Below are 23244 nucleotides of genomic sequence, written 5' to 3'. Positions count from 1 at the left end.
GGGCGCGGGGAGAGGACGCGGCCCGCCTGGCATCATCCTGCCGGGGGTTCGGTGGTAGCGCGCCACGCGCTGGGACCCACGGGGGTACAATGTGCTTTACAGTCGCCCACCACGAGCAAGAGCCTTCTCTTAAGAAAGCAAGCCTGGGCGCGGGACTGCCATCTCCACGCCCCCCCCCCCCACTGACTTGGTCGGGTCTGACAGAGACGGAGCGGGGTCGCAAACCGGGGTGCGCCAGGGCCGCCTCTGCCCCCGCTGGTGTGGGGTGGAACTACACCGGAGGGCCGCGGACGCCCGCCGGAGCCGCCCGGTGCCAGAGCCCGGGCAAGCGTGCGCGCAGCGAGCGCGAAGCCCGCCAATACATCGCGTCAACCGCACGTTTACTACGATTACTTACAAGCCCGTGTGCGAATTGTTAAATCGCTGAGTTACTTTCAGAGAGATTAAAATACGCTAGTTGGTCTATTTTTTTCCGTATACCACGAGGAAAACTCAACCGGTGAGTTGAGAAACTTGAGTTTCTGTGTTAATACCAATAATTCGTATCCTGCTGAAGTTGTCTCCTGCTTTGATGAACAGGGGTATCGCGGTGGAGCTTTGACACAACGTGACAAATGAAACGGAGATGCGGTGCGCTGTACACGGTTAGCTGCGATGCAAGGAAGAACGTGGACTACAGGACAACCACGTAGCACGGCTCTTAGTAAGATTTTTAAGCTTACATTTTACATTATTATAGTAATTATTCTGAAGTGGGAGGGGAGGAGGGCATCCTCTGTGGAATGCATCTCAAAATACACCAAAGATTAGTGACAATCTAAAACGTGTCACAAGTACTCTGAGTGGAACACTTGGTCTCAACTGTGGAGTAACATCCACCTACATAGGCTGGCAGTTGCGCCACCAATACCTTAGTCTTCCTCAGGTACTTAAATAATACTTTCTCGGCCATACTGGGGGTTCCTGGAGAGCATGGCCGTGTGGTAGGCAGCTTCTAAAACAGCTCCCTGGGCGCCTGGGTGGCTCAGTTGGTTAAGCGACTGCCTTCGGCTCAGGTCATGATCCTGGAGTCCCGGGATCGAATCCCGCATCGGGCTCCCTGCGCAGCGGGGAGTCTGCTTCTCCCTCTGACCCTCCCCCCTCTCATGCTCTATCTCATTCTCTCTCTCAAATAAATAAATAAAATCTCTAAAAATAAATAAAATAAAATAGCTCCCAATGATCCCCTGACCGCGGGTATTCTTTCCTTTATGTAATCCTTTCTCTGGTGTGGGGGCCAGAGCTCTCAGTATGGTAAGGCATGAGTGATGGATTAGGTTTATAAAAAACTGACTTTCCATTGTGCTGACACAGGCTGTTTTCTGTTTCTTTTCTGAAAGAGCACGCCAATGATTCATGCTGACTGAGCCAAGCATGTCCCTTTCATCTTTTGCTTCTGAGCTCTGTAAAAAGATACATTTTTATCATGGCAAATTATTTTCAAAAGGGCATAATTCTTTGCCCGTGTATGGGTAGTAGAGATCAGCGTTGGAAGTAGGAATTTGGGAGTTCTCATGTAGGGATGAGAAGGATGCGTAAGTTCACCGAGGCATAGTATATCGAGAACAAGGTGAAGGTCAAGTATTAGCCCCTATTTTCGTTTCGGGAATGGCAGGAGAGGAGGAGAGAACAGTGGCAGAGGGTCATGTGTCCCAAGAAGCTATGGAAGAAATGATGTCAGTGAAGGATATGTGGTCAGGTTGTCACAGAGGGGGGAAGGACGGTGAGGAGGGCCAGATGGAGGTTTTATGGGGCTTGAGTTTATACAATTTGGAGAATCATCTGAGCAAAAGAATACAGAACTGCAGATACAAAATTAGGTACAGGCATTGGAAGGAGCCTGCCTGCTAGTGACAGGCCGTGAAACTTAAGCTTCGTTAGCTTCACAGTTAATCTCCTTTGACGATGAAGTAGGGCCAGTGCTCTGTGCCCGACTCTGCCTCTCAGGACGTGGGCTGATGCTTTGCTCCCACCTGGAGCCCGGTCTCCTCCAGGCTTCCCTGAGAGGACGCTGCTTTGGCTCTCCTTCTATCACTGGCCTCTCTGCCCTGGCTTCGCTTCTGTCAGATCTCCAAATACTAGAGTGTGCCAGGGCTCACTTGTAGACTTATTTTTTCTTTCTGCCTCCTTTCCCAAAATAATTTTATTGAAATTTTAAGTAGCAACTAGAGTCTAATAAATTCCAAAACTACACACTGCCATTCTTTCCTTTAAGCGACTGCTTTTAAAAGAAAATAACTGCACTGTGATTTCCCTATTTATATATCTAAACAACATCTCAAACCTGGCAGTCTTTGCCTGTCTTATTTGCACCATATACCATGCCTAAAATGGTGACTGGCACAAAATAGTACTTAACAAATATTGGCGTAATGGATGGATACATGCACAATGAGAGACCACTGGTGTACCTGTTAGGGATTGCATTTAGCTCCTGGTAACAGAGACTCTGCTACAGTGTCTTCAACATGCAAGCATTTATTTTCTTATGTAGAGGTCTCAAAGCAGTCAGTCCAACATTGATTTGGCAACTCTCTCATGTCCTCAAGGAAAAAACTGAGCTCCTTATATCTCCCTGCCCCATCCTACTCAACTTACGTCCTCAAGGTCATCTCTTGACCCATGATGGATGCTAATGCTCCATCTGTATTTGAGGAAGAAAGAGAAAGGATAGGAAGTGATGGGAATATCCCAGCCTTTTAAAGAAGGTTATGGAAATGCCATTCCACAATTATGCTATATTTCATTGGTCACAGTTGATTAACAGGCCACACCTAGGGGCAGAGGCAGTTGAGAAATGTACCTTTGCGGCTAGATGGCTTTTCAGGATTTTATCACCAAGGAAGAAGGGGAGAGTGGATATCGGAATGCAACTAGCAGGTGCTGCTGTTGTTAGGTTTGGTGAGTTGGAAGTATTTGAACCTTGAAAGTTCAAGGGGTGAGTTTCAGTAGAGTAGTAGATATGGAAACCAGGCAGTAGTGGGTAGGAAATGAGGAAATGGAAGAAGAGAAAATAGAACACATTGGTAAGAAGTGTGTCAGTGAAGGAAAAGAGAGAAGTAGTTTGGGAATTCATAGGGACTGAAGTGTCAGATGAGGGTTTTTTTGTAATCCAAGAGAGTATCTGGAGAGAGACAGTAATGAAGTAAAGATGTACAGGAGGCTGGAGGGAATGGAACCAAGGAAGAAAGAACAGGAAGGATGAAGATAGAAAATATTAGAGTTTAGGAGGGAAATTAAGGGAATGCATGACCGTCGAACTTGATCCTTGGGGAGACTAGTGAAATATATAAGGAACATGTACCTATGCTCTGGTTCATTCCACAGTGGGTTAGAGAGAGCTACTATAATACATGCTATAAATTAGAAAAATATGTGTACTACTGAGGATTCAGCCAGAGAAACAAAAGTAGTAGGAGATATATGGGTGCTATGAAATTTATTGCAAGAAATTGTCTCTCGTGTTTGTGGAAGCTGGCTAGGCAAGTACAAAATCCCTAGGGCAGGCCATCAGGAAGGGCAGGCTGGAAGTCTTGGGCATGGGGTGAAGCTGCTGTCCACAGGTGGAATTTCTTCTTCATCAGGGAATCCTCAGCTCTGCTCTGAAGGCCTTTCAACTGATTGAATCATGTCTACCCAGATTATTTAGGATAATCTCCCTGTCTTAAAGTCAACTGATCACAGACTTTAATCACAGCTATAAAATACCTTCACAAAAACACCTAGATTAGTGTTTGATTGAAAAACTGAAGAATGTTGTCAAGCCAAGGTGACTCATCCAAAGACCATCACAGTATACATAATGCAAATTCAAGGTCAGAGAACATGTGAATTAGAAATAGAATATCAGATTAAAGGAAAGTAAATATATGAATGTATGGGCCTATGGTGTACCAAATTTGGCTCTGGGAGTCTTGAAAGCAAAACAAAAGGGAAATAAGATCATTTGTGTGGCCTCTTAGATCCCCAGGGAAAGCGAAGTCTTCCTGGCATCTATGGCCAGCACCTAGCTTCTGTGGACACCTTAGGGAATGGCTCCTCAATACAGCTGGGCAGATATGGGCATTCCAGCTCTTCACTAGGCCTCCATTGATACCTCCTAGCTGGGTGGCGGGGTTTGGGGGTGTGGGGTGGCAAGTAGCATCTTATTACTGTTTCCCTGTGGCTTCTGATGATACCACAGTGAGGAGGAGGAGGCAGGGCAGGGACGTGGCCTCCTTTTTTGGGCTGCTGGTGAAAATCATGACTCTCCTTTAGTTTCCATCTGACACCACCTTATCAGAGAGGGGTGGGCAGCTCATTACTGCTGGGTGAGGGTGGAAGTCTAGGCTCCCCATGTGGACTTCGCTGACACTGTGGAGAAGAGAGGCCCCATTTCTACCCAGCCAGGATGAAAGTTCTGGCTCCTTCCTCAGCCTTCAACATCACCCTGGTGGGTATTTGGGGACATCTGGAGAGGGTGGAAGTTTAGGTCCCTACTCAGCCTTCACTAGAATGGGTAGGGCCTGGGGCCACTGTTTTTTCCTTTGGTTTTTGGCTATAGTAGAGATGTTACTTTCTTAATGTATCTGTGCTGATGCTTTCCCTGTCTTTTGACCAGAAAGAACATGCTTTCGTTGGGGCTTTTTTGGTCTGTGCCCATCGGCATCTCTGGGTTGTCAGCTGCTCTAGCATCCAATCTAGGATCTATGAGGCAAAAAGAAAACCCAGGGAACTCACTATCATGTTGTTCTTCAACTTCTGAGGCTCCTATTTGGTCTGCCTTCTTCTCTCCACCTTTAGTTTTCTTATCATTGTCTTACATATAATGTTTAGTTGCACTTAGCAGGAGGAATAGGGAAAAGTGTCTATTCATTCTTTCTGGAAGCAGGAGTCACTCCCCTTTGTTTTATTCTTTCCGAACATTTACAGCAGCTTCACAGACATTAATGCACTGAAATCTGCCTTAAAAATTGTCATTTAGAAGCCATTATTACCACTAAATCCCACTTAAAATAAAGTCAAATGTGTCTTAATCTTACCAACACCTGTAAAATTTTAGATTCGGTACTTTAGATTAGAAATTAGCTACCTGGAATACCATCCCATAAACCACCTACAACAGGACAGTGCAAGAAGACACAAATGTCCCTGTACAGTACCTTAGAAAAATAATTTCAAACACTCAAATGTACTAGTAACCAAAAGAATTTGAAATAAATACCAAAAAAAGTCATTTTCGATCTTTCCAATTGTTGAAGGTATTTAATATCTATAGAGTGTTAGTGATGAAGTAATTTGATATAACATTTTAGAGGGCAATTTAGCTACATGTATCAAAAATCTATAAGATATTTATATAATGTGACCTAGAATTGTCAGTGAAAGTATGAAAATGTCTTCAACTTGATTAGTCATCAGAGAAATGCAAAATAAAACCCCTGTGGGATACTACACACCTACCAGTTTAGCAAACGTAGAAGTCCAACTATATTTAATGTCAGCAAGTGTGTAGAACAATGGAAATTCTAGCAGGAGTGTAAATTGGTACAACCACTTTGGAAAGCACACGTTTTTCAAGGAAAGACAAAGATATGCAGAGCCTAGATCCTAGCAATTCCATTGCCACATTTGTACCTAGAGAAGCCAGAGACAGTTACAAAAAATGTTCATAGCATTATAGTTCATAAGAGCCCCAAAATAGGAACAAACCCAAGCACCCCTCAACAGTAGAACAGAGAAACAAATCCTGGTATATTTATACAATAACCTGCTACACAACAAAGAGAATGAACAAACTACAGTTAACCACCATGGAAAAGTATGGATGCCTCTCATAAAAAATACCAAGCAAAAGAAACAGTTATAAAATAGTACAGATAGAATGATTCTAGTTATTTAAAGTTAAAAGATGGTGAAACTAAGCTAAATTGTTTGGAGATCTATCCGTAAAGTTTTAAGCTATAAAGAAAATAAAAAATCGTCACTGATGTTGGGATAATGGTAGTTACCTCGGGGGTTGGTGGGGACTGTGATGGGGAGGGGTACCTGTGGGCTTTACTGTGCTGTCAGTGCTTCTTTTCTTGACCTGGGCAGTGGCTACTTGGACATTTTCTTTATAATTATTCTTTAAACTATTTATAAACGTTTTTAAGCACTCTCCTATCTATATGTGATACATCTCAATGAAAAAACGGGAAGGAAGGGAGATTGTGGAGCACTTATCTAGAAGATAGTTTTGTAATGAATGCTAAGCAGAATATTACCCTGAGTTGGCATGTGATAACTCATTATTGTCCCTGCATCTTTTTACTTCGGTGTAATCTAAGGGATTATAGGGAGGTGTTTTATACTCAAGGAAAATAGATTTCAGCATGAAAGTAAATTTCCTTTCAAAATCCCTTCTGGTGATCTACTGTAATTGCATACTAAACTCGCTCCTGAAACCAATTTACTTTCGAACATAAATTTTGTGAATTATGCTCCAGACCTTTGGCAAAAACAAATACTTGGTTTTATAGTGTGATGTCTATCAGGAGTCTTCAAAATGTCAATGAACCAATTTCTTTAAACAAAACTCTAAAATAGCATATAAAAGGAATATTATTTAAAGGCACAAAAGCAAAAATTAGACAAGGTACCCTGACAACTCTCGAAATTAGAAGCGGAGGTAAGGATTGTGGTGATGAACCACATCCTCATTCTGTCTGTCTGTCTATCCTCCTCATTCATCAAGAGATAGTGTTTTAAATTGATAAATCAACAGGTAGCTTTGGAGGCCTATTATTGAGAGAGGTAGTCATGAGAAGGACCCAAATCAGACAAGGCTGAAAGTGGTTGCCCCTGAAAAAGACTAGTGGGAGGGGAGAACCAGGAGGGAAGGTACTGCTTTCATTATAAGTTGTTCTGTACTATCATACATTTTGCCATGTGCATTCTATTACTTTGATAAAGAATAAGAAAATATTTGTAAAGGAACAAATGAGAATGAAAAAAAGCCAAAACCACAGCTGTTTTGAATTGCAGATTATATGAAGAGCCTGAAATACAGGAGCCATATAAATGTTTGCCCTAAATCAGTTGTTTCCTGTTTGAATTACATTTTAAAAATTCTCTCATTTAGCCTTTCTACTTTGATTTGCAAGTATAATTGTATCCATATTAGAGAAATTAATTTTTCATAAAGTATTTTGAAAATCTTTGTTCCAGTTATCTGCTTTTGTGTTAAAAACTACCCTAGGAGCACGTGGGTGGCTCAGTCAGTTGAGCATCCCACTCTTGGTTTCCACTCAGGCCATGATCTCAGGGTCGTGAGATCGAACCCCCATCCCCTCTGGCTCGGCACTCAGTGGGGAGTTTGCTTGAGATCCTCTCCCTCTCCTTCTGCCCCTCCCCCCACTCGCATGTATGTCCTCTCTCTCTCTCTCTCAAATAAATAAATCTTAAAAAAAAAACAAAAGCAAAAACAAAACTACTCTAAAACTTAGTGGCATGTAACAAAACCATTTATTATATTTCATAATTTCGTGAGTCAGAAATGTGGACAGGGCTCAGCTATAAATTTCTCCTGTTCTGTATGGCATAACTGAGGTCAGTTGGTGATGTTCAGCAGGTAGATGGTCTGCAAGGTTCAGGCTGCCTTCATTACGTGTCTGATGGCTAGGTGGAGATGGCCAGAATGCTGGGCTCAGCTGAAACTTTTGCTCTGAGTGGTCACATGTGGCTTCTCCAGCATTGCACTCTCAGGGTACTTGACCTGCTCAAGTTTCCTAGAGAATTATGAGAGGCCAGGATGGGAGCTGCAGGGGTTTTTGTTTTGTTCAGTTTTGTTTAATGTCTTGGCCTCAGAAGACCCAGAATGTCACTTTTGCTGTATTCCGTTGGTCAGACAAGTTACTAAGACCATCCCAGATTCAAGGGAAGGGGAGTTAGGCTCTACGTATAAAAGGGAATAGGAAAGAAATCACAGCCGTCTTTAATAGTCCCTCCAATAAGACCCTTGAGACAAAAACTAAGAAAATGTATGGGGCAAATATTATTTTGTTTTTCTGCCTGACCAAAGAAAATGCATTTGAGGCAGGATGGCTGGAAAAGTCAGACCATTAACACAATATGGATTTAAGAAAAGAAATGTCTGGCCCACACACAGAAGAGTCTCATAACAAATATGGTACTACTATTTCAAAATCTGGTAGACTTATACCTGAATAATTCAACTAGAGTTTTTTAAATCTTTGTTCTAATTCAGAATCAAATAATGAGGTTTTTTACACTCAGATGTAAAAGATGTAAAGATAGTATTAAAATGTATCTATCAGATTGAATATGGATATTGAATACTAAAACTATGGATTTATCCCAGTGCCTATCATAGTACCTACATAATAAGTACTCAAAAAGTATTTGATGATTGGCAGTAGAAAGGTTGTAGAGAGGATATCTAACTTTACCAATTGTTTTCAGAAGAGATTATATCTAAACCACCCACTCTAAGGAAGATCTTTCCTAAACCAGACTTAAAAAGATATAAATCAAATGACAAAAGAAATTTAAGAGACATATAACTATGCAGGTAATTTAGAAAGTAATTATAGCACATATGTGACATTAAGCATTTTCTTACTAATAGTTCAGGGAGCAGCTTGTGTTAAATCCTGGCTCTACTAATTATCCTTGTGAATTTTAACAAGTTTCTTAACTTTTATGGCCTTAGATTATTCATTTAAAAAATGAGAATGATAAAAAAATAAAATAAAAAATGAGAATGACAATAGTGCCATCCTCATAAGTTTGGTCTGAATAATAAGTAAATAATAAAAAGAACAAAACTTCATTCATTGTGAGCCGCAATAAATATTTGCTATCATTGCTATTATCTAACATTTGGAAGAAACACTCGAGGATATGATTTTAAAATAGGGCAAGTAAAACTTAAACTTTTTTTTTAAAGATTTTATTTATTTATTCATAAGAGACAGAGAGAGAGAGAGAGAGAGAGAGAAGCAGGCTCCCAAGGAGCAGGGAGCCCGATGCGGGACTCGATCCCAGGACCCCGGGATCATGACCTGAGCCGAAGGCAGACGCTTAACCATCTGAGCCACCCAGGCGCCCAAAACTTACACTTTTCTACTTGCATTTCAAAGTTAATTTGAAAGAGTTGCAAAAGAATGCAAAAGAAAGCATTCATTTGCTGCCTAGATGTGATCTGGGAAGCTCCTTGCTCCCTGGAGACTTGGTCTACCTTGGATAAACACCCAATTCCATGGTCTGTGGAAGTCCAAACCTGTTCCTAATATTTCAGGGTGGAAATTCTGCCACCATATTCTCCTCTGCCTCTAGCACTTTGGTCATGCTGCATCAGCCCAGACTCAGCCCTTTTTCCAGTTTCCGTGGAAATCCACTCGTGCCAAAGGAGTTGGTTCTACTAGAATGGAAAGAAATATTCCACCAACAACCATCACCTCAGCTTCCTACTCGCTCTCCTCCTCATCCCCCTCTCTCCCAAAGTTGCCTCTGCAAACTCCCAAGTTCTTCCCCCTTTTTCTGTACAGCATATTAGGTTGCCCAAACTAACATACCCAAAGTCATCAAAGGCATTTAGTTAGTAGAATAAAGGACTTTCCATGTGACAGGGTTTACAAGCTCCTAATCACTGGAATAATGATCTAGTACCTGACTCTCAGCCTGATATATTTTCTTTCTCTCCGGATTCCTGCATTGATGCTTTCAACATCTAAAGAAAAATTACTGAAGTATAGATATGTAACATCTTGATGAATTTAACATAGTTGATAAAATGAATTAAATATTTTCATTTATACACATATAAGTAGTGATTCTACATACAATTAAAACTACAATGAAATATCACCTCACAGCTGTCAGAATGGCTAAAATTAACAGCACAGGTGTTGGTGAGGGTGTGGAGAAAGGGGCACACTCTTACACTGTGGATAGGAATGCAAACTGATGTAGCCACTCTGGAAAACAGTATGGAAATTCCTCAAAAATTTAAAAATAGGGGCGCCTCAGTGGCTTAATCGGTTAGGCATCTGACTCTTGATTTTGGTTCAGGTCATGATCTCAGCGTCATGGGATTGAGCCCCACATCCAGCTCCACTCTGGGTCAGAGTCTGCTTATCCTTCTCCTTCTGCTCCTCCCCCTACTGTCTCTCTCTTTCCTCCCCCACCTCTCTCTCTCAAATAAATAAATAATTTTTTTAAGTTAAAAATAGAACTACTCTACGATCCAGCAATTGCACTACTAGGTATTTACCCAAAGGATACAAAAATACTAATTTGAAGGGATACATGCACCCCAATATTTATAGCAGCATTGTCTACAATAGCCAAATGATGGAAAGAGCCCAAATGTCCATCAACTGATAAATGGATAAAGATGTGGTACATATAAACAATGAAATATTACTCAGCCATTTGCGATGACGTGGATGGAACTAGAGAGTATTATGCTAAGCAAAACAAGTCAGTCAGAGAAAGACAAATACCAAATGATTTCATGCATACATGGAATTTAAGAAACAAAACAAATGATCATAGGGGAAAAAAAGAGAGAGACAAACCATAAAATAGACTCTTAACTATAGAGAACAAACTGATGGTAACCAGAGAGGAGGTGGGGGGGGGTTAAATAGGGAATGGGGAATGGGGGCTGTGCTTGTTGTGATGAGTGCCCAGTGTTGTATGTAAGTGTTGAATCACTAAATTGTACACCTGAAACTAATATTACACTGTATGTTAACTGGAATTTGAATAAAAACTTAAAAATTTTTTAAAAATAAATAAAGTCTATTTATCATGGACTGTGCAGTGGTCTCTCTGAGTGTAGGCAATGGAGTCCCTGGGTGGTGCTCTTGGAGGAGCAATACCCCAAGACCCTATTGGCCAGTTAGGCTGTGACCCTGCTCTTTACTTCTCCCTGACCTGAAATTCTATGATTAGTCATTCAGCCACACTAAACATCAAAGTTGGGGATGTTGCCTTTAAAAGTGTCAGTTTGCTTGTGATGATCTAATCTTGGAAGTTAGGGAGAAAAAAATGTAAAATAGGTGTCAGAGTGTATTTTAATGATTTTCTGAGACTGATAACTTTTCTTTCCTGTTAGAAAATATCAATACAGTAGTAGCTGGGATTTAGAAGAAGGCAAACATTGGCTCAAAATGTTTTGAGAGTCAAAAGACAGCTTAGTGTTTCACAACCCATTGGAAGAGTGTCTCATTAAATTTATCTACATAAGTAAGATAAGATGGAGGATCTTTCTTCTTTTTGGACCTTAGGAATAAAATAAGACGAGTGAGGGAGAAGCCCCTTACTTCCCAGTTAACAGAACACAGTAGGAAACTGCTTTTCTCTGAAGGATGGGAGCTCCAATAAAGATGAGAGCTTAAGCACAATAGGGAGAGGGGGCAGTTCTGGAATCTGAGCCCCACGTATTCTGGGGCTGGCTTTACATCCTGTTAGATGATGCCCAAGATCTATCCCTACTGCTTGTCTCTCTAAGATGGGAAAGGTGAGGATGTTGAGTTGAATCCTCACCTTGGAAGGATAGTAACAGCAAGTCCAAGGGAAGCCCAAGATAAGCTGAGATGAAAAATACCTGAACACATGAGACTTCTATCAGGCATCAGGAGAAGGGATATGGCAGACTGGGCAGTTAATGCCTTTCCTGATGTTTTATTTTTCCACAAACCCAGTAAAAGGGCTTTGTTTTCTTGTGGGAATAAATACACCATGTTGAGTGTATCATTTGATTGAATCACAAGATTGGGCTCAGGATTTGCAATAAGCTGACTGTAAATGAGTGGGGTCGGGCGAGGTACCGTTCATTACATGTTATCATTTGGATTCAAATATGCTATCTGAGGGACAAATGGGAACTTCCTCCCCCATGCACATGAAAGAAGATGGGCTTAGAAGGTTTTCGCCTCAGAAGGCAACATCCTAGACATGAAGGTAGGACATAAGCACACATGCTTGAAGAAATGAAGGAAGGTTGCAAGAGCAGAAGAGGTGGAGGGTATAGAGTGAGCAGACAGCATGCACAGATTGCCGGAAGCGGTCATGAACGGTGAGATGGGCCTCTCAGCAGAGTGGTAGTCTTGCTGGAGTCCAGAAGCATGTGGTACCTGGCCTACCAGGATCCATGCTCCTTTTAGGACTAGAAGGCAATGGTTAACTCCATGGGCTTTGGTGTTAGACTGCCTGAGTTCAAACCCACCACAATCACTTACTAGCTGAGCAAGTTGCTTAATTTCTCTTACCTTATTTTTCCTATTTGTAAAATGAGAGTATTATGAGAATTTTAAAAAATCTGGGGTAAGTGCTTAGCAGCCAGCCTGGCACAGAGTAAAGACTCCAACAAATGTTTGTAACAACATTTTTATTATATTAATAGTAATTATATATTACTAACAATATTATTAGTCACCTCAAAAATATCAACTGGGATTCTCTCTACTGTGTGCCAGGCTTTGTGCACTGGTAAACAATTAAAAGTATGGCAGGCATTATTTCTTCCTCCCAGAGTTCACAGACCTTATTGTGAAAGACAATATAATCTGGTGTGATGAGGGCTATGACTGGGGACATCCAGGATGTTACAGGATCACAGGAGGGTTTGAAGAAGCTGACACCTGAAGTTTGGAGTTTGGAGTTTGCCAGATAAGGGCTGCCTGAGGGAAGGAGTGAATGGGGTGTGGGAACACCTGGAGTTGAAGAGGACATAGTGTATCCAAGCGAACAGATCTGTGGGCCTAGAGTGCAGAACACAGGGTAGGCTGTAAAGGGTGAGGCTAGGTAGGTCTGGGGGTGGGGGATGGGGGCTCTATCGTGCAGAGATGGTAACCCAAGTGGAGCAGAGAGGAATTTTAATTTACACCATAAGGGTACATTGACTTTATTTCAATAAATCAAACAATCTATTTTGAGTCTCTATCCCACTTGGTTGTCAGGGAATTTTCCCAGTTGTTACTGGGGCTCCTTCCCACTTTATCCAGATCATATGAGAGTCTTGAGGCTTATACAGCCACAACATTCTGGGCTTAATCTGTATGGTGGCCTCTACTGGTGTGCCCATTGTCCAAGTCCACATTCTCCCTTGAAGGCAGATGTCATCAATGCCAATGCCAAGTTTGGGTCTGCAGAAATATTCCCCTTGGATACAAAAGAGATGTCTCTGTATGTATGTAGTCCCACCCTTGTTCCCTTGACCTGACTTCAGCATTCTCCACCAGTGCTTAGTCTCAAGTGTTGCTAACAAGGGAACCTGGGTATCTACTTGCTTGAAAACCTTCAAGAATCTGATCTCTTATCTCTGGAAATCTCTCTCACCCCTCTAGTTTGGCTATTTCTGTGTCTTAAATCCTCAGCTCTTCTGCCCTTCCTCTCCGTCTCTGGGACAAGCCAATATTCATGATCCCAAATGTCACAAATGAAAGCTGAGCCTGGAGTTGTCGTCCTCCTGAGAACCTCTCCTTTTAGTTCTCCAACACAGAGCCAAGTGAACACAGAGATCTAACTTCCTTCCTGGGATGGAGAAGGAAAAAGTATCTAGAGCAGCAAAAACAAAACTCAAGCCGGCATCATATTTTATCTGCTCACACATGTAATTCTAAGACCTCTTTCCTAAAAACCTTAGGAAACTGTCAAAGGGTTGTATGATTTATGCTGTAGAGAGTTCCCTCTGGCTGCAGAATGGAGAAGAAAGACAAGTAAGACTAGAGGCAGGGAAAGGGGTTAGCAGTAACCAAACTAGTAATCTAGGTGAGAGCTGACTTCGGTCCTAAGGAGTAATGGTAGTGGAGACAGGGAAAAATGTAATCAAACACCTTATAGTATTTATATTTAAATAAAGCGCTTTCAGGTTGCCTGGGTGGCTCAGGTCATGATCCCAGGGTCCTTGGATCCATTCCCACATCGGCTCCTTGCTCAGCGGGGAGCCTGCTTCTCCCTCTGCCTGCCTCCCCTCCCCTACCCACCCTTGTGCACTGGCTCTCTCTTTCTCCCTCTCTCTCTCTGACAAGCAAATAAAATCTTTAAAAAAAATAAAGTGCTTTCTCAGGCCATACTTACATTTACCAGCATGTTTCTCATTTTTTTCCCATTATTTCTTCTTTCATTATGCTATTCCTTCTGGGTTCATCTTTTTTTTTTTTTTTTAATATATCTTTTAGTAATTTCTGAATCTCTGTAGATCTATGCTTGTCTTTTGTTTCACCCTGATTCTGAATGATAATTTAGCTGGGTATAGAATTTTAGATTCATCATTTTCCCCTCAGCACTTTTATCATTTGGTTTTTTTTCCTGTCATCTACTGCCAAGAAGTCCATCAATGTAATTGTCATTCTTTTACCTATTTTGCCTTTTTTTCTCCCCTTGGCAGCTTTTGGGATTTTGTTTTCTGCACCTTTATTGTTTTTAAATTTTCTGTGATCTATCTGGACATAGAACTTTCTACATAGAACTTTCTTATTCTTCTTGGTACTCACTTGTTCTTTTGGTTTTGGAAAATTATTAGCTATTATATTTTCAAAGATTGCTTCTTTATTATATAATCTTTCCTTTTCTTCTGGAACTCCAATTGGATTTCTCCTTGTTTCTACATCTCTTTTATAGTCTCCATTTCTTATCTCTCTGAGCTACATTTTGAGAGATTTTTTTTTTTTTTTTGAGAGAGAGCACATGAGATGGGGGAGGGTCAGAGGGAGAAGCAGACTCCCTGCCGAGCAAGGAGCCCGATGCGGGACTCGATCCAGGGACTCCAGGATCATGACCTGAGCCGAAGGCAGTCGCTTAACCAACTGAGTCACCCAGGCACCCCATTTTGAGAGATTTACTTCTTTCTTCCAATTTACTAAATATCTCTTCAGTTATAAATAGGCTACTAGCAAACTCATCTAATGAATTTTTTTAATAGTATATATAATCAACTGTATTTTTCACTTCATGATTTCTAATTCTTTTTTTTTTTAAGACTTTATTTATTTATTTGACAGAGAGAGACACAGTGAGAGAGGGAACACAAGCAGGGGGAGTGGGAGAGGGAGAAGCAGGCTTCCCGCTGAGCAGGGAGCCTGATATAGGGCTCGATCCCAGGACCCTGGGATCATGACCTGAGCCGAAGGCAGATGCCTAACGACTGAGCCACCCAGGCACCCCATGATTCTTATTCTTTATCATCCTATTCCTATTTCATAATTATAAGTTTTTTCTTGTAACGTCCAGTTTTTGTTTTATGCTTGCTATTTTCTTCTTAATGTCCTGAGACTTGCTCTATTGTATTTATTTCCTTGGATGTGGATCCTGCCATTTCTTAGATCTGTTGACTCTATTAGAACCTCATTGATCCTGAGATTATTGTTTGCATGCATATTCTATTGTGAGTTTTTTCTCAGATATATTCTAAGACTATATCATAGTTGCTTCCCTTTTAACATGGAAGGATCCACAGCTTCAAATTAGGTCTTAATAGCTTAACTTGGGGTTCTACCATAAGTGACACTGGTGGCAAGTCTTTAGTTCTGACCTTATTTCATGACTCATCATTTGTCCTTGCAGTTTGTTCATGTTCTTCTCTTCCTTTCTCTCTCCCTCCCTCCCTTCTTTCTTTCCTTTTTTCCTTACTTTTTTATAATGGAGATTATCTTTTTTTTTTTAAGATTTACTTACTTATTTGAGAGAGAGAGAGAGAGCACAAGTGGGAGGGGCAGAGGGAGAGGGAGGGAGAGAATCTCAAGCAAACTCCATGCTGAGCCTGGAAACTGACATGGGGCTCAATCCCACAACCCTAGATCAAGACCCAAGCGAAAACCAAGAGTCTAACACCTAACCCACTGCACCACCCAGGTGCCCCTATAAGATGAACCATGAGAGACTATGGACTCTGAGAAACAAACTGAGGGTGTTAGAGGGGAGGGGGGTGGGGGGCTGGGTTAGCCTGGTGATGGGTATTAAGGAGGGCACGTACTGCGTGGAGCACTGGGTGTTATACGAAAACAATGAAATGAGGATCACTACATCAAAAACTAATGATGTAATGTATGGTGACTAACATAATATAATAAAATTAAATTAAAAAATTTTTGAAACATACACAGAACTATGGAGAATAGTATAATGATCTCTAGTACCCATCACCCAGCTTCAGCACTTACCAATATATGGCTAATCTTGTTTCACCAATAACTCTCCCCTACTTTCTGCCTCACTAGATTATTTTAAGGAAAATTCCAGACATTATATCATTTCATCCATAAATGTTTCAGTATGTGTCTCTCAGAGATACGGTTTCTTTAAAAAAAAAATAATAACTATAGGGGCGCCTGGGTGGCTCAGTCGTTAAGTGTCTGCCTTCGGCTCAGGTCATGATCCCAGGTTCCTGGGATCGAGCCCCACATCATGCTTCCTGCTCAGTGGGGAGCCTGCTTCTCCCTCTCCCACTCCCCCTGCTTGTATTCCCTCTCTTGCTGTCTCTCTCTATCAAATAAATAAAACCTTTTAAAAAAAATAACTATATTACCATTATAACACCTAAAATTTAACAGTAATTTCTTAATATTAGCATTAGTGTTCAATTTCCCTGGTGGTCTCATAAATTTTTTTTTAAGATTTTTTATTTATTCATTTGAGATACACAGAGAGAGAGAAAGCATGAGCAGGGGGAGAGGCAGAGGGAGAGGGAAAAGCAGGCTCCCCGCTGAGCCAGGAGCCTGATGTGGGGCTCGATCCAAGACCCTGGGATCATGACCAGAGCCGAAGGCAGACGCTTAACCATCTGAGCCACCCAGGTGCCCTCATAAATGTTTTTTAATAGCAAATTTATTTGAATGAGGTTCACATAAGATCCAGATATTGCCCTTGGCTCATATGTTTCTCAAGTTTCCTTTCATCTATAACATTTCTCCCTTCAGAATGTGGGGAATTCTACAGGACAAGAGAAGAAACTGGATTATTTATCCTGTAGGATTCCCCACATTCTGGCTTTTATTATTGCATCCATGTGATATCACTTAACAATTATGCACCAGTCATCTATTGCTTCAATAATGCTGTGTAAGAAAACACCACAAAACCTCAGTGGCATACAACAATAAGGGTTTATGTTTGCCCATGGGGAAGTCAGCATGGTGACTGCTGATCTTGGCTGAATTCACTCATGGGTCTGAGGATCTGCTGGCTGCTAACTGGTCTAGGATGGCCTTGGCTGGGAGGACCCATGTGACATAAGTCTCCTCTGTGTGTCTCCCATCTTCCATCAGGCTAGCACACAGTCATGTCCTTCTCATGGTAATGGCAGAAGAGCAGAGAGATCATGTGGGGTTAAAGACAAAGAGGTCAGGAAGGAAAGCCTTATAAGAGGAAGCTCTTAGGAGGTGACTGAGTCCTGGGGGACCTGGGTAAGTAGACAAGGTGGGAAGATGGAGTCTCAGATAGAGAATAATGAAGAGTCTGGCTGAAATTGGACTATAAAAGAATAGTCACAGTGTACAAAGCAAGAGCCCAGATTCTGGGTTTTCTTTAAATATTTATTCAATTCTTACCGTATGCTAGGCACTTCAGCAAGTACATTACATGAATTATAGAGTAGTGGCTGAGACTGTGGATTTTGAGCTTCCCTGCCTGGGTTTGGACTGCCCTCCACCACTGAAATGTATTGTTGCATATACAATGCTTACAGTACTGCCTGATGCATAATAAACACTCAAAAAACGTTAGCTGTGAAACATGATCTCATTTTACATTCCCAGTAACCTGTGAGCTAGAAACCATTTATATTCCCATTTTACAGATGAGGAAAGGGCGTTATGGAGAGGTTAGGTAACTTGCCCACGTCACACAACCAGCAAGTGGTGGAGCAAGAGTTCAGACCCCCACATTTCATCTCAGGGCCCCCACTTTAACCACAATGGGAATCTTGTCTGTACCCCTTGATTTGACACTGAATCCTTGAGTTAATTTTTGAAGTGCCCTTGTCTTGGGCTAGTGTTGGCCCTGGAGCTTGATTGGATGTGTGAGGGGTAGGGGTGGGGTGAGAGGGGCTGGGTTCATCCTGGTAGGAGACTTCACCCACTGGGATTAGTCAGCTGCAGGGATAGGAACCCAAGCAGTAGAGACAGTGTGGGGCTCCCAGTGGAGGAGGGAGCCGAGGACACAGGAGGAGCAGAGGTGTGTGTTTAAGGCCACAGATGCAAAGGAGTGTGTCATGAAATCCCGGAGCAGGGAGCAGGAAGGTAATGGCGGAAACCAGGTAAAATTGAGAGACATGTTTTTAAGCAGGGTGAGAAAAGAGGTGGTTTAAAGAAAGGCCAAATGTGGCCAGCTTTCTAACGAGGCATTCCTTAAACCCATGGATCATCAGAAACATGTGACAGAACTTTTTAAAAATGTGGATTCCTGAGCCCACACCTGGAGATTCTAATTAACAGTTCCAGGTAGAGGGAGAATGGATAGCTGCACGTTTTCAAAGCTCCCCAGATGATCCTGTTGATTAGCGTGCTCTGGGGCTCACTGATCTAAAGTTACAACTCCTCATTTGACTGATAGAGAAGCAGACACCTGGAAGGTTAAGGGTCTCACCTGAGCCACACAACTGGTTGACGGCAGAACTGGAACTTGGCTTTATAATTCAATGTTCTTCCACAATATTCTATTCCTGCCATGATGCTGAAAGGGTAAAGCGCTTTAGGGGGAAATACTCCCAAATAGTGCATTTGTATTGGTATGAGATTATCAAATAGTGTTCATCATCATAAACTGTAACTATAATTATGCACAATAAATTCTATTTAACAGTCTCTTTTTACAGTTCCTAGGTGTGTGGTTCTATCCCCAGGTGGCATGAGAGAAGCTCACTGGAGCCACCGAGGTTTTGGTTTTGTTTTTTCACTTTTATATCTCCAACTTCTCCTATGGCACATTTAATAAATTTCAGTTAAGTAATCGCAGTGATTTTTAAAAGCCAACATATTAGGGCATGGTCGGTGGTGAAAACTCAATATTGTGGTAGGAAAATATTTATTTTTGTGCAACTCTCAGAATTCTCTTTCTCTTTTCAAGTCTGGCAAACCTTTGTTCCTTTGAAATTAATGCTTGTCCTGTAAGTAATAGAAACCCAAGAAGGAGTAACAGATGACTTCCTTTTTAAAGGCATTTCGGACGAATGTGATCCAGTGAACCACCCTGTGCAGATGAGCTGGTCAGTTACGTGCGCAGCTGACCCCATTCTCTGCTTGAGGCAGTAGCACCGATTTGCACTTTTGGGGTAGCAGTATACCACACTAAGGCTTGTTCCCATTGCACCTCTCCGGTATAAAAACGGAAACTGAGGCTTAGGAAGTTGGAGCAAACTCCTTCAATCACACAACTGACAAGCTGAAGGATTTGGGGAAAGAGCACAGGCTCTTTCCATACACAGGATCATGCTGTTGTCCAAGCGAGAAGTACATTGCTGGGTTTCTATCGTTTTTAACTGACCAAAGATTGTCTGCAAGTCATACAAACACGGAGGCCGAGGGAACTTCAAGAGAGCAAGAGAAGAGTGAGGGTCGGCTTGGAGACTTTGTTATCACATGGTATATCTCCATGAATGTCCTTAGAAGCCTATGGGGTGTCCAAAAGTGGCATCTAGGGGGCTCCTGGTCCTGGTAGAATCTTGGGATCAGTAGCAGGACAGACGGCCCTCATTTGCCACAGGAGGCTTAGAGCCCAGGAGGGACTGGCTACCCTGGGTTTCTGGGAAGGGAGTCTGCGGGACTCACTGCCCAGGAGCCACATCAGAGGAAAGATGGCTCCTGGACGTCCAATCCATATGGATGGGGCTCTGGATGGAAGCTGGAGAGGCCTCTCATGACATGACTTGGCTTAAAGTTGTACTTACATAGCAAGTGCACTATTTTTATTTAGATTCTGCTTTTATTTGGAGTGGCTTTGAAAGGGGCTAGGTGGACATTAGTGTGCACAGGGGTAGGAGGTGTCCCTGAAATCTCCCAAGCTACCTCCTTGTGTCCCTGTTGTATAAGAAAAACCTTCAACTGAAGAGAAGCACCACCACTGCCACGTTGAAAAGGGTTCTGGGATGCTGTCTGTTCCCAAGCTAAATTGGGTTCGTACGGAAAGGGGAGCACAAAGTCCCACACAGGTGCTGGGGTCCCTCCACGCCCATCCAGGGGCAAAGGAAGCCGGGCACACTGGGCCCCCTCAAATGGCTCCCTGGGCTGTGGTCCCTCTAGGGCCGATCTGCTTCAGGGTGGCCTCCAGAGCTGGACCTGAGCTGAACCTCCATCCATCCAGGCAGACCTGGGGACATACTTCTGTGAAAGTGGTCTTGGGCTACCTTCTGGTCAGAGCTGGTGGTCACTGAAGCCTGAGCAGTGAGTCTTAGACATCTCAGGGAGACGAGTGGTCCCAGCTACAAGGACCTCGCAGACTCTGCTGGAGCAACCGTGGCCGACCCCAGGAGAAGGAAGTGACATTGGGTCTGAAGTTACTGAAGGGACCAAGAGCAAAAGGACTGTGGGTCACTGGGAACTGAGGGGCCACAGTGCCTGAAGAGAGTCCCAGTCATCCGCTTTCCCCGGGGGGTGGGGGGGGGGTGAAGTAAAGCAAAAGGTGGTGCTGAAGGACAGGGAGGTGCTGCTAACAGGTGCTGGAAGCACACTGAGGAGCACGACCAGCCTCCAGCGCGGACACCCAAGGAGACTGTGCTTTCATCACCACCACCCTGCGGCCAAGGTTCTGCCAGGGGCTTCTGCCGGGGACTTGCGACAAGGGCCACTGTCACTCAGGAATCCCTTCTTCCCAGGTCACTCTAGCGTACATCCAGGCCCTGGGGCCACAGCGACACTATTTTATAAATAAGGTGAAAGAGTTACTGCCTGAAGACAGAGCTCGTGGATGGAGGGGAAATACTATTTCTTACCACCACCCCACTGGAACTAAGTGGAGCTAATTCAAATCCGAAAATGAACTCTCGCCGAATACTGTCATGTGTCAGTACTGAAGGTAAAGTCTTCAGTTCTACCTTAATCAAATCCATGAACATAATCCAGTCTTACCAAGACACTTAAAGGGACACTTCTGTGGTTAGATGGAAAGAATTTTTCGAAGCCTTTCAACCATGTACCTTGCCGACCCGCGGAAGAAAACCTTCTGAATCTTACGGCACCAGAGCACACTCTAGTGGTGGTGAGCTAAGCAGCCACTTCCAAACCGCTCAATTCATCCTTGCACAGGGAGCCCTAGATAAATATTCCTTGTTTGGGCAAAAGGTTAGGTAGGCTTGCGTGAAGGCAGCAAAGGAAATGAATAGAACATTATACGAGGACTCCAAGCCGTATAATTCTCCACTAAGAATAAGGCAAGTTCTGTGTCATTGAATGTTCAATGCCAAGGGCAAACAAACAAGAATTATTAAAAATCTTAAAACAATCTAAAATAACATCCTACTCAGTGAGGTTTTAGGAAAGCTTTTGATTTATCGTTTGTTCTTAAATCCATGCCACATGCAGACTTTCTCCTTGGAGATTCTATTTAAAGAAGGGAGAGGAAGCAGATAATAGATATAATACCTAAAACAAACTCCCTTCAGCCATGACAGTGTTATTACAAACTTGAGGGAGTGCCATTATTGCATATAAATAGAAACAATGGACCAGAACCAATTTTGCATAAGAAAATATCGTTCAATTTTGTTGCGAGCCTTGGTCTAGACTTTCCTCTGGTTTAACAAGTGATGGTTAATATAAATAAGAATGTCTGTCTTTGCTTAAAGATAGCACTCTTGTGAAAGCACACGTATCTATTTAATCAAGTAAAAATGTTGCCATCTTTTGTGTATGTGTCTACAAACCGAAGGAAATATATTCGTTTGGTTTGAAGTGTAAATTATACTCTTAAAATCTAACTAACACAAACTGGAAGGGAAAAAAAAATCCAACAACACACATAAAAAAAAATAAACTTTTTTTAAAAGCTAGAAGCTTTGTGTTCTATTGTGTTTAGACTTAAAATATGGAACTATTTAGAAAGAATTAAAGAGATTATGTTTATTTGATTTCAAGTTATCTCAGCAAGAAACACATTTTTCATACCTCTTTGGAAGAACAGCAGGTCAAATGACACATTTGTGAGTGACTGTTTGAAATATTTCAGCCACGCCACAGGGTCCACCTGACCTGAGCACCATAGATTGAGGGAACAAAGACTTGTGTTTTAAATGTTCCTTTAAGAGCCTTTCTGGGGAGCTGGGGGGGGGGGGTTGCAGGAAGCTGTCACAGGCCTTGCTTTTTATTTTTATCCTATGACACTAATCAGTTTAATTATATTTCTGACCAATGACAGGATTATGATTAATTTTCCCAAATGCAAACATTATATTGCATCATTCTGCAACTTTGCAGGAATAATACAATTTGTTTCAAGGTCACCCACAATCCTGAACCTCCAAAGTTTCCCAATATCTGTAAATTCATTCCTCTCTTTGAGTAGATTTTGTTTTTTAATCTGTTCAGTAGCGAAGGTAGGTCTTTATTTGTGATGCTAAAACGAGGAGCACAGGTTTGTAAAAGAGGCGATCTAGGACCTAAGAAAGTGATTTGCTTTATTACTTGACTAGATGAAAATCATACATCCATGAAAGGTTAAATGGGGCTGTGGTTTGCTTATTAAATGGAACAATTAATATTACAAGTGCCTGAAGACTGTGCTTGAGAGGACCTCACTGACCATTTCTGAGAGTAATTAAACATAGAGCAGAACACAATCCCTGTAGAGGGTGTAACTCAATATAAGGACTTTGAGTCAAATGTGGAGCCTCTTAGAACTACAAACCTTTGTCTATGGACTTATTAAAGAAATTCTCCCATCTGCATTTAAAGGGATAGATTGCCCAGGCCTCAAGAAAACGCCAGGACCTAAGATGGAAATGGTCTGACCTCGCTGCTGCACCTGATACTTCCAATACTGATTTCCTCCAAGCTCCCCTTCCTTCACCTCCTTTGCCCCAGGCTTTCATAAGCCAGAGACAGAAAAATGAATTTCACTTCCCAAATGCTAGAATTGCTGGTGCAGAACGTCACTAAATATCAGCAGCTGTGCCAGGGCACCTGGGGCCATCGAGAGAAACCTGACAAAAGACTTCGTTATAAACAGGATCCACGTTCCCTGTTCATCTTGGTTTCATGTACTTTAAGAAGGGCAGGGAGAATTGCA

At 42.3% G+C, this 23244-nt stretch overlaps 1 long non-coding RNA gene across 1 annotated transcript; it reads left to right on the top strand.

Annotated features, from left to right (window-relative positions):
* The first annotated feature begins 2 nt into the window (after positions 1-2).
* On the top strand, positions 3-21966 carry LOC135361621 (uncharacterized). The gene is made up of 3 exons (XR_010405198.1): positions 3-499; positions 580-703; positions 19183-21966. It is a non-coding gene; the product is annotated as an uncharacterized LOC135361621 (long non-coding RNA).
* Positions 21967-23244: the final 1278 nt, after the last annotated feature.

Source organism: Mirounga angustirostris, unplaced genomic scaffold (genome assembly GCF_029215605.1).
Source record: "Mirounga angustirostris isolate CCGP_5_RB_7025 unplaced genomic scaffold, mMirAng1.0.hap1 SCAF_9, whole genome shotgun sequence".
Lineage (NCBI taxonomy): Eukaryota > Metazoa > Chordata > Mammalia > Carnivora > Phocidae > Mirounga > Mirounga angustirostris.
The sequence above is the reverse complement of the archived record's forward strand: the minus strand, read 5'-3'. Positions and strand labels throughout refer to the sequence as shown.